Source organism: Hibiscus syriacus, unplaced genomic scaffold (genome assembly GCF_006381635.1).
Source record: "Hibiscus syriacus cultivar Baekdansim isolate YM2019G1 unplaced genomic scaffold, ASM638163v2 tig00112925_pilon, whole genome shotgun sequence".
Classification (NCBI taxonomy): Eukaryota; Viridiplantae; Streptophyta; class Magnoliopsida; order Malvales; family Malvaceae; genus Hibiscus; species Hibiscus syriacus.
In genome coordinates, this window is record NW_024063420.1 from 1700868 (window position 1) to 1720747 (window position 19880).

The 19880-nt window shown below is 35.1% G+C and overlaps 1 pseudogene; it reads right to left on the bottom strand.

Moving 5' to 3' along the window:
• Positions 1–18605: 18605 nt before the first annotated feature.
• On the bottom strand, positions 18606–19386 carry LOC120184615 (annotated as a pseudogene).
• Positions 19387–19880: the final 494 nt, after the last annotated feature.

Below are 19880 nucleotides of genomic sequence, written 5' to 3' on the forward strand. Positions count from 1 at the left end.
AGGTTCATGGAATTCTTGCCGTTGGGGATGAAACACCCATGATAAAACCAAAATAGATGAAAACTCAGTTCACCCTGGCTAGCAATGATGATCCCAATAACAACGGGAATAACAGTAATATAAGTGAGAGTCGAGTCTCCCTTTTCAATGTCATCAAGTAAGCAAAAACTGATGTGAAAAACAGCTTTATAATCCCAACAGTATGGTTGAAACTAACTGCCAGGAATCTCAAAGAAATATTTTCAATTATCACTAATACAGAGAATGCAAAATTCAAAGCTGAGAACTTGAGGAACTGAACTCTGGATCGAGTAGTCTCCTGGGGATCATTTTTATTCATGCAACCATGATGTAGATTAACAAAGAATACGCTGTCATGTGACACATGGTTAAGAAGATTAGGTATTTGAAACCATACTTGCTGAGTAGATATGTGTTCAATAACAGGACTCTAATGCAACTGCCTGATGAACGAAGCAATTATCTATGGTTAGCTCGACTGTTACTGTTTCACCATTTTCATTCTTCATACCTTTTTGTCTCATTGGAAATATTTGTTCAAGTCAATGATCTTGACACAGGATGTTGTGGCCTTCAGCATGCCCCAACATATGCTGATACAGATGTTAAAAGTATGCTCAACATTACTTCTTGCTGAGAAGAGCCTCCAAGAATGCCCAAATATTAATATTGTTGTGAGCCTTCAAATTGCCCCAATATTCTATTTCTGGTTTAAAATAGGCCCTCAAGATGTCCCTCTAGATTTGTCTGATTCACTCTCAATGTCTGCTTGACTGAAATGTCATGATCCCCATGAGGTCCAATTTTGACAATGAACTGTTGTAGGTACTTGTGGCTTTATTCATGCCCCAACTCTGTTTATCTTGAATACTCTCATTCTGGTGTCACTTAACAGTAGTGTTGTCAAGTAAATGGAGAAATTCTCTTCATGTTGTCACAAATTTAAGAAGTACTCAATCATTCTGACAGAAACGTCTGAAATATGTGTCTTCTGAATGAGGTGATCATTTTCTGTATCTGGAGGGGTCTAGTCAGACAGAGTAGTATAAATTTCTTGGTAATCTGTTCCAGGCTGACACAGTGGCTTATCATCTTTCAGTGAAGGCCATCTCTGAAATATACCTTTCCGTAGAAGAGAAACGAATTTATGCAAACAATAATCTGATGCACTGGCAAGACTACATATACAATGGTACATGCTCTTGAAAAATCCACATCCATGCAACATGTTGATTCTGATAACAACTCATCTGATTATGAAGCGATCTTTCAGGATGATTTCACAGATATTGATAGTTCTTTCTGATACCAAGGAAATCCTGAATTCTGATTCTGATGAGGAGAATAAACTGTTATTCTTGACGAAAATGGGTACTCAGAAGCTGAAACTTCAATAGCCATAAAGAGATGTGGTCTGAATTCATCAATTACAGAGTTGACAAATTCTGAATTCATCAATTGCAGAGTTGATAGATTTTATATGTGATGCTCAAATATAAAAGGCTGCTGACGCACTTCTTCTGGTAGAATATAGGAAGCAATTATGCAATGACCCTAATAACAAGCAAAGGTGAAACTTGGGATATGATTTTTGTAAAGGAAGCTTGAAAAGAAGCTTCTTAATGAAGACGATCATGCAGTTCATCTTTCAATTCCAATGATTGGTTCTGGGGTTCCTACCGAACCAGATCAGATAACTCAAAGAACACTTTCAGAAGATGCTATTGGGTCTCCTTATTTATACTATGAACAAATTAATCTTTCAAATCTAATGATTGGTTTTGGGGTTCATACCAAATCAGATCAAATAACTCAAAGAACACTTCCAGAAGATGCTATTAGGTCTCTTTATTTCTACTATGAATAAATTCATCTTTCAAATCCAATGATTGGTTTTGGGGTTCATACCAAATCAGATCAAATAACTCAAAGAACACTTTCAGAAGATGCTATTGGGTCTCTTTATTTCTACTACGAGAACGTGGCACCTGCTCCAGTTAATGTTTGGACTGGAATATCAGTACTTATTCGATGTAGAGCCAGAATTTGTAGATTCGAAGCATTTTCATGCTGCTACACTGAAAAGGGCTATATTCATAATCTGCCAATTGAGAACAGATTTCCTCTTATCTGCCTTGTCATTGCACCATACATGATGCTTTTCCATTGATAAAATGGTGGCCTTCATGAGATCCAAGAACAAGGTTGAACTATTTACAAACATATACAAGAAATTCCAAATTGACAGAAAGGATCTACAAGGTTCTTGAAGCTTATGACAATGAGCCACCTTCGAGTGTCCATAAGTATGTTCTTGATGAGTGCTGAAAATAGAATCTGGTATGGGTTAGAAGGAATAAAATTGTTCCACTTGAACCTGATGAGGTGGAAATGCTTCTAGGTTTCCCTAAAAACTATACATGAGGATCTGTATAGAGACATGTTCCATGGTGGTATCATTGTCCTGTCTCTTTTCTCTAGGATTAATGATGCAGAAGTTGCCTTTTACTGTCTTGGCATACTTTTGAAAACAGATGTGTAAGAACTGAATGATGATCGGTTGGAGCAATTGATGAGTAGTTTTGTCGAATTCGACCTTATTGTCAGTGGCATCCAGCGTAACAACCTTACTTGAAGAAATAAACATCATTAAGATGGACTTGAGGATTTTTGTTGGTGCATTTTTCTTGCAATAATTACTACAATGACTGTCTCTTCTGCTGTTTTAATATATCTCACTCTTTTTGAATCATGGAACAGTTTAGTTAACAGTAAAACTGGTCATCTTCAACTTTTGGAAACCTGTAACCAATGTTACCCTATATAAAAGGCCTATAAGGGTAGATTCTGTTCCAATGTCTTATTATGTGCCATAAGTCCTCAAATTCAAATTCAGCAATCTTCTGAAGGACATAATGAATATCATCTTGACAAATAAAGTGATCGGCATAGAAGAAGTAGCAATGATGTATCAAGACTTGAACCAGCATCACAGTATAACCAGAGTGCAGGTAGTGACTTGTTCATGGTTCTATGATGTAATCTTCTAGAGAACATGAATTAATGGTTGGGGAAAATAATCTGTCTGGTGCTGCTTATCGCCCTCAGCATGAGATAAACGATAATCTTTCTTGATGAGCTACTAATAATGTCATAGGAGAGTGTAACAAGTTTAATTCTCCAGACTTTCTGGCTTCTTGGACCACTTGCCTTCAAAAATGTGAAGTGCTTCATTATTCTGGCCTCGTTCATTCTTTTTCTTCAAAAGAGGTAGAATAAGCAACCATTTACTTCAAGGACCTTCTCTATTTGAGACTGTCCTATTTGAAAATGTTTTTCTCCTTTCTTTATTGAAGAATGAAAGAATTTTGTAAAGTGATGCCTATCACAGGTTCACAAGATAATCAAATCATAAACAATGAATTTAATGAATATCAAATAAATCAACTACACTTTTAAATTATTCAAAAATCATAGTCTTATGGCAAGTGTCAAAATTATTGACTGATTTGAGGTGTAGGTTGATTTTGGTAAAGTAGGTTCTTTCAAGTTGGTTCAGTATGTCGCTTCAAGCTTCCACTAACTTGAAGAAATGGCTCTTATGCTCATCTTTGTAGAAATACTTCTTGATTCCAGAATCTCAGGAACGTCTTTTGGGATGTGTGGTGCTTCATTTAAGAGCTTAAGATCATCTCTTATGTCGTTTGTTGCACCATTCAATATTCGAGCCGCCTTTTTAGGTTTTCAACTCGAATCCTCCTTTGGTTTCAAAATGTTATTTAAAAATTTACATCTTGAACCCCCCTTTTATCATTTTTTATATCATGCATTAAAGATTTTAAAAACCAATTTTTGCAAATAAAAATCAATCTTGAGAGGCGGAATAAATTCTGAAGATATTCTCTCTTAATTGGATGCCTTCAATTTTGCTTTGCTTGACTTGGATCTGCTTTATTGGGGATTTTTCTATCATCTGGATCCCTCTAGACTGCCAAATTTTGGATTCATTTCTATTTTCTCATATCTTCATCATTTCTTGCTCTTCTTGTTTGTACTTGATCTATCTTGTAACTTGAGGCTCCCTGGAGTCACCCATCTTGATTCAATTTCTCCCCTTTTTCTTTCTTCTTTCTTCGCTGGATTTTTCTTTTTTCTTTCTTTGTTGGATGAGTATAAGACTTCAATTGCTTTGAACACCTCTTTTTCCTTTTTGTCCTTTTTCTTCTTCAAGTATAATATTTCTTGACAGAATCTGAGTTTATTTGGTTTCTCAGAACTTTCTCATCCGTTTTTGCCAAGATCAACGCTTCTCGAGAAAAGGCCTTTTTTATAACATACGCCTCTTGGATGTACTTTCTGTTCGTGACCTTTCATCATCCATTTCTGATACATCTGCCCATGGCAAATAGCTTTCAATTGGTTCTCATCAATAAGGTTTAATTGATCAAATCGAAATTGGATACATTCAGTCTTCTCTAATTTTTCCTCCTTTAGGATAAAATAATGGGATCTCAACTTCAATTGGTAATACTGCTTCCATCCCATAGACTAAACAATAAGATGTTGCCCCAGTAAATGTTCGCATAGTAATTCAATATGCATATAAGGCAAAAAGTAGATTCTCGTGCTAATCCTTGTAAGCTTCATTGGTCTTTGTAATGATCCTCTTAAGGTACTTATTTGCTCCTGCAAATGCCCCATTCATCTTTGGGTGATATGACACTGAGTTGGCGTGCTTGATCTGTGCACAAAGTTCAGTCGTCTCATACATAGAAGTCTTTGTGAAAAGATGTATCTCCAGGGGGATGAATATTCAAGATTAACTTTACTTACATGAAAAAATGTAATTAATTCATAATATATTTATTTCAATTAATCACTTTCCCCTTCTTCTTTGAGTATGCCCTAATCACTCGAAATTATCTTCGATAAGCTGGTCCATAATGCCTCATCTCGTCTCCTCTTGTAGGAAGATTCACGGATAATTGAAAGTTTGGTTCTTTTGAGGTTATTTGGTTTATGGTGGTTTTATATTTGGAAGGACAAATGTGTGACTTTTGAAGTCCTATATATGGTGGAATGTAGTATCATCAATTAACTCTACCCGAAAAGGTAAACATCTGGAGTAGGTGTCTCAAAAACAGGTGGAGACATTACTTCAGAGTCTCAGATAAATGTAGTGTCAGGATTTGGTTTTGAGATATGGAAGATATAATTTTACCACTTGCCAAAGATCTATAACTCTTGAAAAATTAAAAGAATATTTAATCTACTTGATACTCAATAATCTCAAGGTTAAAACTTGATTCCTTGCTCATAACCATAAAAGAAACACATATTTATTTATTGCACAAAAGGTGTAGAAAGGAACAAAAAACAAGTTCAAACAAGATAATGAAAATAGAAAGTACTACAGTGGTAGATAACACTTCCACTTGTTTATGCATCATGCCTCATTATTCCTATAATGTTGGGTATGTAATAGGATCAGGGTTTTTTTCTTCATTTGCCCCCCATTTTTTGATCATTTCTTGTGTCAAAACCCCTTTTGCAACAAGCATCTCAATTTCTTTTAACACTGGCCTATAATTGCCTGTAGAATGCCCCTTTACCCCCAAATGGAAATTACAAACATTATCTTGATCATAGCTATGAGCAGAAGGGTTTGATGTCACTTTAGTTGGTCTTGGTGTGATGTATTGACCTTTAACCAAATGAGGATACAAGTCTGAAATGGAAGTTTGGAACACTTCCACAGTTTTTCTTGATCGCATGACTTTCTTTGGTCGATCTGAACAATTTCTTGCTCTTTTTCTTTTGCAAATGCGAGGACTCTGGATACGACACTCATTTACATCATCTGCTTTCGCTTTTTGATCCGTCGGGTTCTTGGATGTGACTTTTGAATTTTCTTCACTGATTATATTCTCAATTAAATCTCCACTTGTCACAAGATTCTCGAATTCCTTTGTCAGATTTGCCTGCATTAACTCGAAGAAAGGCACTGGAAGGGAATCACGAAACATACGTGATATTTCTTCTTCTAATATGGGAGGTTGAACTTGTGCTGTCACTCCTCTCCATCTTAAGGCATATTCTTGAAATCTTTCATTGGTTTTCTTCTTTACTCTTTGAAGATCCATACGTGTTAGAGTTAAGCCTTTAACATACCGATATTGTTCCAAAAATGTATCAGCTAAATCAACCCATCTCTTGATCTGTTCTTGGGTCAACTGATTATACCATACTACTGCTATTCCACTGAGGCTATCATGGAAAGAGTGAATTAACAGATCATCAGAACTTAAATATCCTTCCATTTTTCTGCAAAACATTCTCAAATGGATTAAGGGACAACTGATGCCATCATATTTCTCAAAATTTGGCATTTTGAAATCATGGGGAATAACCAAGTATGGAACCAAGCTGAGCTCTCTTGCTTCTAATTCTTTGTGGGAGACATCAATACTTTTCATATTTCTGATTGCTTCATCCATCCTCTTGAATCTTTCCTCATATTGTGAATAATGAACCAGGCTATTCTTTGGGTTCAATTGGGATGCCCCAGAGGGTTTTACCAGTTTCGACTCTTCAATCTGACAGTATGGTTGCTCTTTATCAATTATCTCTTCTTTATCATATGCCACATACTGAATAATTTGATTTGATCCATCTGGTACTGAATCTGATATTTCTTTCCTTATATCCTGAGGTAACCCTGTCAATTATTCTAGCCATTGATCTTGTAGTCCCTCATAAGATTGCTCCATTGTTTTCATGATGATGGTAAAGTAATATGAATGAATGATCTTGGTTTTACTGTTACAAAACCTTTCATTAATTACTTACATGTTTTTATATTTAATGTATATAACAATACTTTAAATAAAAAATGTAATGTAAATGCGAAAATGCATAAATGCCAAAAATAAAAAATGCAAAATGTGCAATTCAAAGATATAAAAAGTAAGAATACAAAATGAAAATACACGGATACAAAATGTAAATGCATGTATGAAAAGGTGTTACTCAAGAGTGATCATCTTAGAACAGATTTCATTGAACACAAAAGCTTCGGTACATCAAACAAAACTTTTACATGTAGGGGATAACTTTTACTCCTAACTTCTCTATTTCCCTTAAAAGCCAAACTAACTTCCACTCATGCTCAGGTGTGAAGTTCTCAATCTACTTTAATTCTCTTGCGAAGCCAGCTATGTCCACCAGCTTATGAGCCACATTGTTTGCTTGAACAGCAGCTTCCTTCATGATAGTGTTTTTTTTTTCTTCATATTCTATGTCAATTCCCGGAGCTGTGGGCACTGTTGCTCATTATCCCTTGTAAGGGAATCTTTATGGTTACAGAGTTCTCGTACAAGATCTCCATAATTATCTAAACATTTCTTCAATGTCTTGTTCTTGTCGATAGTGGCTTTTAATTCAGTATCAATCTCATGCTGATGAATCTGATATGATGCTTCCATGTTGGTCATAGCACTATTCAACCTTTGATTGTCGACTTGATATTTTCTTGATTTCATGACAATTGTATTGAGTCTTTCTTCTGTAACTTGTAAATCATGAGAAAACTTCTTGGCTCGTCCTTCATTTATATTGCAATTCTTTTTCAGCTTGATGACCCCTGTGATCCACTCTTCTAGGGTGTTTCCTATGCCAGCATTTCGAAAGGCTTGACTGACCTTCTGGAAATCTTCATGTATGGTTTCCATTTTGGTTCTCAATTTATCATTTTCAATCTTCAAATGATGTGTTTGAGCTTCAAACCTCAGCAAATCTTCTTCTCTCTGGGCGTCCATACTAATACTCTTACCTTTGAAGACTTTTAGTATTAATCTAGCAGGACCTTCGGTTACCAAACTAGGTCGATCATTTACCATAAATTGTAAGGTTCCATGATCCAAAAGACTTTGGACTCGACGTTTGAAGGCAAGATAATTCTCGATGGTATGTCCTTGAGCTCCGGCATGATGTTCACAATAAACGTTGATGTTATACCAATTCGGATACGGAGGTTGGAACGGTTTTATATAATATGGATCCACTTCTCGTGCTTCAAGTAACTTATCATACAACTCTTTATATGATATGGGGATAGTATCAAGATGAGAACCACCTTTTGTCTTGGATTAAACCTGAGTTTTAGATGCCGGGAGCAGACTAAACTTTGATGATTTCAGGTTACATGATTTCTTCTTTTCTCTAGGAGCTTTTATAGTGGTCACCATTTCTTTGGTGTCTCCAGACGATTTGTGAATACGAATGATGACTGTCTGTAATTTCTCAAGTTGGTTAAGATCCGAAGTCCCTTGCGTATCTGACATTGCAGGGTTAAGTTCATTGAGCTCTCTCTTTTCTGTGCAGGAATCTCTTCTCTTTGGACAAAACAGATATTCTATTCCTCATCTTAGACATCTGTTCTCTTATTTCTCGTATCTCCTCTTGCTCCTTAATGGACACATGATCTCTAGGTGCATAGCTCTCTTCTATCCTCAGAGTTCCCTCGGGATACGATTCCTTGGCCGCGTCATATTTTGTTTGATCATAAAACTTTTTGACCATTTACGATTTCTTTCCAATTTGATGAACAATCTTTCAAGTCAACACCTTTTGATTATGCCATGATCGTGCAATGCAAACAAAAGAAATCAATATAAACAAGTTTAGAACAATGTAACATACATGAAAAAAATAGAATAAATAGAATAGTTAGTACCACTAATGGAAAAAATCTATCTATCAAGGTATAAATCTTAACCTCATGCTTTCTAGTTCGCATGCATTTATTCAGAAAATAGAAAAGGAATTAAAAGCTAGAGCTTATTTCTCCTTTGTGTATACCTACTGAGAAAATTTTGGTATGGTTTCAGATCGAGAGAGTTTCTAGGGTTTATTATATGCAGGTTTTCAGTTCTAGGAGTAAAGGTACTCGAACTGTCCTTGTTGATGCCCCCTTGGGCTGTCAACTCTCAATCCTAGTCCATTACAGATTTAAGCGGATCGAGTTCAATTCGAGGGGACACATTTCTCTATACCTGACACGGAGAATAAATTCTCACAAAGACATAGAGCATATGAACCCCGAAAGTTACTTGCTAGGTTTGACACGAAGAATAAATTCTCACGAAGACGTCGTGTTCACTCCCACTTAAAAGGGACAAACTCAATTATAGAGTTTTATGTTATGCAATGCAAGTGTTGTGTGTGAGGAGAAATGTTCAAACCTCTAACAGATAAATAAAATAATTAATACCTGAATAAAAAAATATTAATATAAAAATAATATGTAATAAAAAATTTGAAAGAAAAGAATTAAAAATTAAATAAATGAATTTTTAATTTCTAATTAATAGAGACAATTTATAACTAATTTTAAAGTTTGACAGTCCCCAGCGGAGTCGCCAAGCTGTCGTAACCGATTTTTGCCCGGGCACGAATTTTTTATACTTGGCGGGAAAAGTGATGTGAATAAATGGTTTTTAAAATAATTTGGGAGTCGTCATCGGCCTTTTGGGTTAGGTAGGTCAAATACCTAAAATTTATATTTTAAAAGAGTTTTAAGAAAACATCAGTTAAAAGATGAACTGATATGCATTTATAACCAAAAATTCGTTCTTTTTTATAATAAAAAGGGATTCGTGGTCGGTTACATTTAGGGAAGGATTAACACCCCTACAACGCCCAAAATTGGTACTTTTTAATTATAAATTGTCTCTATTATTGGAAATTTAAAAATTCAAAGATATATTTAATTCATAATTCTATTATTTCAAATAATTTTAAGAAAATATATTAATATACATAAATAAGATATTTACTTATTTAGAAATATCAGAAAAGGTCTTCTAGGTGCCTTAAGACAGCTCTTTTCTTCGATATTAATAAATAAAAATAAATATTAAAATTTTAATAATTTAAATAAAACTAAATTATAATTTTAATGTTTAATTATTTAAAATACCAGAATAGGACATCCAGTTGTTTTAAGACTGCCCTTTTCTTTGATATTTAAAATAAATAAACATTATTATTTAAAAGAATATAGGTATATATTTATATGAATAAGATAATAAAATAATTATGAAAATAATAATTTAAACATATATAAAATTAAAATATAAATAATGAGTAAGATAAATAAATTTAAAAATAAGTATAAAAAACAATAAGACTTATAATTAACATTAGTGACTAAAACATATAAAATTAAAATAATAGGATTAAAATATAAAATATTAAAATTTATAGCCCTTGTTTATAGTATTATAAAAATATAATTACTAATGATGTAATTAACCCTAATTATTAATAAGTGATTAAAATTATAATTATTAAAATTAAAGACTCTAACTCGAATAATAAAAAAATCTAAGTTCTAATAATGTAATTTAGCCTTATTTAATTAATTCGGGTTAAAATGATAATTACTAAACTATAAGGGACTAAATTAGGTATTTATCCTAAATATATATATTATATTATGTAAAGGACTAAAATAAAATGAAATAAAATTACTAGATCAAATTATAATATATAAAAACATGCTATAAGGATCAAATTGAAACTTTTTAAAGTTACAGTGGCTGCGGGAATAATTTATCCGAAAGCAAAATTACAAATATACCCCTCCCCAAAACGGCGTCGTTTGGGAAGGGGTATATACTCCCCTTCCAGCTGGCCCGAAGGGCCAGCGTTTCATTTCTGTTCTTTCTTTTCTCTCTCTAACTGAGAGAGAAAAGAATTTTCTCTCGCTTCTCTCTAGCTTCCCTCACCAGAGGGAAGTCGGTCATCGGTCGGCAGCCGTCTGCCGCCGTAATCCCCACCACCGGCCACCGTATCCGGTGGCCGAAAAATTTTATTTTTATACCAAAACTTAGATCGGACCGTCCTAATGACGGTTTCGGTGTTCTTTTCTCTTAAAATGCTCCCGATCGGAGCAAATCTAGGAAAATACCTTCGGTTTTCGAAGGTTTTTGGTGACGCTTGGAGGCCGGTGGTGACTCCGATCGAGGTGTTATCTTCTCCGGTAAGTTTCTCTCACTCTTCTTTTTTGTTTTGTGGTTTGCTGCTGGTTGTGTGGTTGTTGCTTGTTTTTTTTTTGTGGACTTTTGCTCTCCGTTTTCTGTTGCCGCCTTTTTTATTTTGCAGGTGAGTCGAGGCTTTTATAGCCTCGACGAAACATTCCTCGGACCGGTCACAGAAGGGAAACCTCGGTGAGTCACCAAAGCTAGGCTGGTGACTCATCGTAGGAAGGCTGTTGGTTGCCATCTGGCGTTCTGGAGTGTTCCTTGAGGCGGAGGCGTGGCAGCAAGGCGTCGGCAACTGGTTGGACCATCTGGCTTGGGAAGTGTCGGCAGAGGCGGCTGTTGGGAGTTCTTGGAGGCGGCGACAGCGCTGGCTGAGGCGGTTGGATGATAACCTAGGGTTAGGAAACCCTAGGGCTTCCTTTGCTGGAACCATCTGTGGACCGTTGGATCTGAGAGATCCAACGGCTGAGATCATTGGCTGCTGGGGTTGAAATGATAAAACCCTAACCGGGTTTTAGGGTTTATTTTGGGCCAACTCTGTTGGGCATGATTGATTGGGCCGGTTCTGGTTATGTAAAACGGGCCTCCGGGTATTGGGCTTGTAATAATATATTTAATAATATAATAATATTATAATAATAATAATTTTAATAATAATAAACGAAAAATTAGTGTTTACAACACTAATTTATGCGGTTGCTGAAACATCAAATGTAGCAACATGAGCGAATGGGGGTGATGGCTCCACCATTCTCCATGTTCATGATATTTGTCACCATACTTGCAACCTCTGGGATTATTAAATCTGTTGCACAAGTGATTTTTGTCACCAGCAGTGCTGCAATTGTAACGACATAGGCCGACAAAATCTAGATCCATGAAGTTTAGAAGTTTTTAGGGTAAATAAATACTTAGATTATGTTTAAGAGGGCAAAATGAGTTTGATAAAAAAATTATGCTTATTGGCCATTGTTAACGAAGGCCGAAGGTGGCTGACATGGTGGTCGATTATGACAAACGGTGGTCGGAATTTGATTAAATTGAAAGAAAATGAGAGGATTAAAAAGAAGAGAAGAAAAAATGAAGAAAATAAAGAAAATTTTGGATTTTTATATAAATGCAAAATGACGTTTTAGTAAAAAATAATTTTTTTAAAAAATGATATCGTTTTGAGGTCGTATGTCATGTCATGATGTCGTTCATTGTTTGACAGTGAAATGACCAAAACAAGAGTAATGTCAAAGTTCAATAGCTAAATTAAAAAAATAAAAAATATAGTGAATAAAATAGGAGAGGAAATAAAGTGAATAAATTTGTAATTTATCCTGTTTTGTGAGAGTTTACTTTCCCTTTGGCAGTGAGGGTCTCAAGTGTTTGGAGCCTGTATTGTTATTGCACATGTTTTTATTGGATTAGTTACGAGTAGCGCCGACTTCGGCTTATTAGTCAGCTTTAGGTTTACATAGTGGAACCATGGTAGTTGGTATACTTCAAGTAGTAGTGGTACGAGTAGATTATTAGATATGTATTGTTTCGATCTTTAAGTCAGTATTTTTAGTAAAAAGAAGTTAACATCTTTTGATTGTTTGGATCAATATTGATATTAAGTTTAACCAATTAACGTAGGATTTTAATTGTTTATCTTTAATAATTTTTACTTAATAAATATAAATAACTAACAAAATACAATCATATAGCTTTCAATTTGATTAATAATGATGAGCTCATATTTATAAATATAGATGAATTTAAATAAATTTTGAAACTCATATTTAAAATATGAAGAGAGTTGAGCAAGTATATTAATATTTTATATAAATTTGACTTGAATTCAGTCTAACTTGTTCATAAATATCTATATATGATATGTATATAATTCGTTACTTATTATATTAAACTTGTAACACCTTATTCATAATACGCAATCGACGATATCAGAGATATCACTTATCGAAATAATGTTGGGTGTAAATTAAACTTAACGTGTGAAGTTTATAATATGATTGTGTAGACTAATTTTTGCTCATCTAACAGTCCTAAATATGTTTAAAACTAAAAATTTTAGTTTTAAATTATGTAAATGGATTCTAATCTCTATGTATGTATATAATAGACTTTTCAATTACAGTTCCTAAATCATTTCACCCGAATATTCTAAATTATTTTTTTAACCTCAAATAATTCTAAATTTAATTGTATTTCTTTAAGGCTTAAACTATAAAAAAAAATCCCCTAAACAATGTTATTTTTTTTGGTTTAAGTCCCTAAATTACTTTTTGATTAAAATAAATCCTTAAACTATTATATGTAGCCATTTTAAATTCTGCTAGTTTTTAATTATAAAAATTTCTTTAGACCAATGAGATGTTGACATGTCACACAAAATTAAGTATTTGTTTTGAATAGTTTATGGATTTTAATGGAAAAAGAACATAATTCAAAGATTTATTTTAACTAAAAAATAATTTAAATATTTAAAGTGGTTATACTTTATGGTTTAAGGATTTATTTTTGGCAAAAAAAATAGTTTAGGGACTTAAAATTTAAAAAAAAAACACAGTTTTAAGGATTTTTTTAGTTCAAGTATTTCCTTAATGAAACTGTGGTCTTCAAGGAGTTTATGTCGAACACTATAAAGAAAGTAATGTTCCAGCTTTCTGACCCGACAATGCCAACAGTACAATAGTATTCCTTATTAAATGATGCTAAAATTTTACTCATCTATCCAACAATTTTTTTTGGGGACAAGCTATTCAACGATTAGATAGGGGAAAAGAACATTAGACCAAAACAATGAGATAAATCAATAAAGACGAACAAAGTTGATGATAAACATCATACGATAGAGAAATTAATGAGTTAGTACAGATTAATTTCAAAACTTTGAAATTTAAAAGTCTATAGTTTAATCATCAAGGACATTTATTTCTTATCTATATAAGTAAAAGCTTATCTAACAATAATAATAAATGCCCCCAACAGCATGAAACGGATGTTTAATAAAATAAGGTGGTTTTGGAAATTATGTTGGGTACATTACACCCACATCTAATTGGGGAAGACACCTTCACTGTCTCCTGCAGTAAATATAAAACTTTTTTTTTATGTTTGTAATAGTGTTTTTAATAACAAAAGAGAATATTATTTTCTTCAAATGATTCGGGTTCAAATAATTGTGTCTCTAAAGCATGTATGTATTGTCGACAAACAAATAAAAATATTAAACATATACTATCTATAAAAAAATTCAAACGTTTTATTTATTTATCGATCAAATTCCATCGATTCAAATCAAGTTGTTGAAGGTGGAGGAATCGGAAATGATTTTGTTGGGAAGTTTGTCCCACCATGCACCGTTAATTTCTCAGGCAAAACCGTTGAAAAATGATTTCCTCTCGCTTTATCAACATTGGTCCCATGCTGCAACTTGCAATTATCTCATCCATTCTAATTCCACGCTTAAATAATAACTAATAACAAAGAGGTGCATTCTTCGATATTCTTTTGTTATTTCACATTAACACAAATCGTAAAAAGCATTAACCCAACTCTAACCATAATGCATGGCGTAATAGCTGGACAAATCAAATCTTCGATAGAGAAGAGTTTAATGTACGAATATTAATGAGAAAAGCTACCCTTTATTCTTCTTCTCTACTTGTCTCAACGACAATAAACTAAGATACGCGAGAACTGCAATAGCTTGAATTTGGTAACAGTTTGACAAAGAAATTCTGGAGTAATGAAACGCCATTTGTACAATTTAACATCGGTAGGATCCAGATTCCCAGCTGCAATGTTTGTTGAATTAGGTGGACCGGGGAGATTCAACCTTCCGCCCACATTGCAATGGTTGGAGAAGCCCCCCCCCCCCCCCTCCCCCAAAAAAAAAGAAAGACAACGGACTCAACGTGCGAGGAAGGAGAGATGGAGCAATTCTATCAACTGAACTAGCAATTAAAATCCAGGGTAAAGTACACAAATGGTCACTCAATTATAGGGTGTTGCTTTGTTCAGTCCTTCAACTATTAAAGTTACAAAATGGCCCATCGACTATAGAGTGATACTTTGTTGAGTCCCCGACTATTAAAAGTCACAAAAGGACCATTTGTCTATTCATATGTTCTAAACTAATTTTTTTTGTTAAAAATTTGACGATTGTCTGAACTAGACGTTAACTTATTGATTGAAATATGATAAAATATGATCTCATAACTGTTTGAGATGAACTTTATGGATGCACCCTCTGTTTACATTATTTCGTTAAGCAGTGTTTGAAACATTATGCCGGTGAGCCAGTGTTTGACAACAACGACAAAGACAATATACATCATTAAAATATGATTTTATCATATTCAGTAAGGAGCTCATATGGCCATCAATTTTTTAAAAGAATAACAAGTTCGGAACATATGTGACCATTTTGTAACTTTTGATAGTCAAGGGATTTAACAAAACAATATCCTATAATCTAAGAACCATTTTGTAACTTTTAATAGTCAGAGAGACTCAACAAAGCAGTGTTTTAGAGTCGGGAGATCATTTGTATACTTTATCCTAAAATCTTCTACCGTTGATTTGTAGGCAATGGACTATAAAGGATGGGCTTATACTAGGCATTGGGCCTATAGTAGATTGCGTGTGACCCATAATATAAACTTTCAGGCCTCTTGACAGTGGGTAGGAACATAAACAAAAATAGCAGTTAGCGACCCGACTTGTTTAGGGTGTGGGGTTCACTAAAAAAGAATGGTAAATAATTCGAATCCATCGTTTCTGATTGTATTCCATCTCAAAGGGGTGGGTTATTGTTCTCGAAAATGAGTTAAGGGCAGGATGAGCCTGGTTTTCGTTAGTTTGAATTTGATGCCGAATGTATTCTCCTTTTTTGGAAGTCAAGTATAGGTTTCAAAACAGATAGGATTCGGACGAGAAGAATATTACGAAACGAATTTGATAAAACCATCCCCATAACCAGTTTTCATTCCTAATCACTCAAACAAATTTTTATTTTTGCAAACTTGTAATTATGTGCTGCAACCTAATTCACTGATACAACAACAACAAAACCCTATTCCCATATGCAATGGGTAAGGAAAAGTAGGGTAGTAGGCTGCTCCCAACGCCAAGTTAAGAGCAGCTTCCGTGTAAGGTCTCCGACAGTCACAAAATTAAAAATAAAGATAAAATACAATGCATGTATAAATAAATAAATACATAGTTGAACAGTCTTATATGTAGAGAAGGATACACAGAAGTCATCGATAGCAAACTACGATAATGAATAAAGTCAAATGGGTTAAAACCTAAACTAAGACAACACTACTCCACTACCCTAGTTCTAAGCCTTCATAAAATCCAATGACAAAAACGTATAAAAAGTACAGGTCAATGGAAATTACTACAAAGGCAATTAAAAAGAAGACAGAGATGCTACACCCTATGGCTGTGACCCACACTACTCGGCTACCTTGGTCTTAAGTCTCCATACTTTCCTATCAGAGGTCATGTCCTCGGTAATGGCTAAATCCTTCAAATCAGATCTCAAGCAGTCTACCCACTTCCTCATTGGTCATCCTCTTCTTCTGGCACCGTCGACTGTAATCAACTATACCCTCCTGACCGCATCCGACGGTTGTCGCCTAAGGACATGCACAAACCACCGTAGTCTTCCCCCCCTCAATTTTTCGGATACAGGCACCATCCCCAAGGACATCCTAATTGCAGTATTTGGTGTCATGTCCCACAGAGTCCTACCACATGTCCATCGAAGCATTCTCATTTTTGCGGCTTCCATCCTCCTTACATGATCCTTCTTGATTGCCCAACATTTTGATCCATACAACAGTGTTAGTCCTATTGTCATTCTATAAAATTTTCCCTTAAGTTTTAGAGGCACCTTCTTGTTACACAAGATTCCAGTAGCAGCCCTCCACTTTAGCCATCCTGCCTTTATACGGTGTGAAACGTCATCATCTACACCCCCATCTTTATGTATCATAGAACCTAGGTACTTGAAACAATCCTTTGAGGGGAGAACGTGCCCTTCGATGCATACTTCTACATCTTCATCGTTTTGGTTCCCACTGTAGTTTGAACATAAATACTCTGTCTTTTTAATATTGATCCTTAGACCTTTTTCTTCCAAAGTAGTCTTCTAGGTAGTCAGTCTACTATTCAGCTCATTTTTTGTTTCAGCAACTAGGACAATGTCGTCAGCGAAAAGCATACACCATGGAACACTGTCAGGTGTCACCCAATAGATGTCGTCCATAATCAAGGCGAAGATGTAAGGGCTAAGAGCCGACCCCTGGTGGAATCTGATTTCCACCGAGAATGCCTCGGTGTCGCCAACTGTAGTCTTGACGTATGTAGTAGATCTACAGTACATATCACGAATCGCCCGGATATAAGCAGTTGGGATCCGTCTCGTTTCCAAGGTCTTCCAGATCATATGCGGGGTACGCTATCATACGCCTTCTCAAGGTCAATGAATGCCATGTGAAGATCTCTATTTTTCCCCTATATTTCTCTATAAGCCGTCGAAGTAGATGAATTGCCTCCGTTGTAGACATGCCTGGCATAAAGCCATATGTTTGTGCATAGAATATATAAATTCTAAATAGAAGTTCTTTTTATAAGAAACTTTGATAGTGCAAAACGGAGAGAAAACCAAACTATAAAGTGAAAAGGTAAAATTATATATATATATATATATATATATGTTTGTTGATGGAAACAAATTTATTTCATCGATCGTCAGGAATTCACTTTTTCTAAACGAAGAGTTACACTCATTGAGTGAATGACCATTGGTCAGTATTTTTTTATATGAGAGAAGTGATCATGAATAAGAAAATGAAGATAGAGAGTAAAATGTAGGAGGTTTGCCCCTTGTTCGGTGTTAGTTGAATGTATTTATAGTGATTTTTAGTGCGTGTGTGTTATAGAATCATTATAATTATTTGTAGACTAACAATAGACAAATTTGGTCGTTAAAACTTAGATTACGTTTAGATAAAGAGCGTAGATTAGTCGGAGACTCTAGAAAGGTGTGAAAATTTTAATTGACAGAGCTGCCAGTTATTGCGGGTTTTGTTTGATGGAGATATGAGATTTTCGGAGGTATAATAATATTAACTGAGGTTGGTTAGATGATTTTAGACGATGTGTTTATGACTGATTTTATTGATGTCTCTTAACTGGTTTCAAGTTTATATGAGAAAAGGGTCGGGGGATTAACTTTATATAGTATGGAACGGCTAGGGACTATCACTCAGAGATGGACTGAGTTTATTTTTCTCCCTTTTTTTATAATCTGCATAATTTGACTAATGGTGTTTCAGATCATAACCCGACCAAGCTAATTGTAGCTTTTTCCCCTACTCACGGGACTAAATGGTTCAAGTTCAAAAATAGGTGGCTCTTGGGGAGGGTTTTACAAAAGTAGTAGCGAAGTCCGGGGCAAACAATGCATATTAAACATTAATTTGGGGGACTAATTTTCATGCATGACACATATATTAATATGGATATTAATTTTTAAAAAATTAAACATTAATTTCATCTGGAAACCAAGCAAAGCCGTTTATACCATATGACCTAAAATGATAAAGCCGTTCCACTGTAGTCTTTACTTTAAACACAAATATAACTCATAAGGACTGTCCGCTTAGAAGTAGAAGGCCAAACCGACGATACAAACTGTGACGATACTCGAAACCCTGGAGGAGAGGAGAGACAAGGCACTGCTTTGAGCCGGGCCAGGTGCACTCACCATTTCTGAAGGTGAGTTTGCTGGAGACGAACCCAATGTAGACGGGCTAGGACTTGCGGTTGGGCCTTTGGACGACGGTTTAGCCAACACATCGACTTTCTGTCCGGCTTGGCAGTGTCCCGGGACGCCGCAAAGAAATAAAGGTGGCCGGGCCTTTTGAGGGTCACTGAGTCAGATCCGGAGGTGTAGGAGGCGATTGACGACGTTGCGTTGCACGACTGGTAATCATTGTAGGTCACTTGCATCACGTTGTGGAATTGTGGGTTGTACTTGAAAACTGCATTAAAGTAAACCCATTAGTGGATTTGCTAATTGGTAGCAAAAGATAGGAGAGAAAAAAAGGTACTTACGAAGAGAGTCGCCTACATGGAAGGTCTTGGTGGAAGCCCATTTGAGGTAATCAATATTTCCGAGACTAGTCCAGCCAGTGGAGTCGCCCACTTTGTGAACCGCGCCGAAAGAGACTCCGAAGAAAGCCAGCATCAAAACGAAAACCACCGTTCTCTTAGCAAAATACATCCTCTACCTAGAAATCAAGGCGAAAAGTAGTAGTTTATTTATGAAAGAAAATCTTGGGGTTTGGCCTCTATAAATAAGGATTTTTTTTTCCTGTTGTAGTCTTAAAAGGCAAAAAGAAAAAGATGCAATTATTGGTTCTGCTGCTACTTTTAAGCAAAAGATATGAACATTCTCCATGTTAAATCCGGGACGTACATGTGTGTGCGTTTGACTGATTCTAAACCCTCTGATTTCCAACGAGAATAGAGTGAAAGGAAAGCAGTATCAAAGTTTGTTTCATTCTTGAGATTTGGGAAATTTGAAGTGGGACCTTGTGAATTCCAACACAATCAATGACTCGGTTTGTTCACTGGGATGTTTAAACAAATAGCAAGCCGACGACTGATTTTGCCATGGCTGAAACATTAATTATTAGCTTTCTGTTCACCCGGACCTGGGACTGTGCATTACGCTCTATAAGAAGTGCGAAATCATTTGATGCAGCGCAAGCTTCACAGTGTTCAATTCTGTTGTTTTCA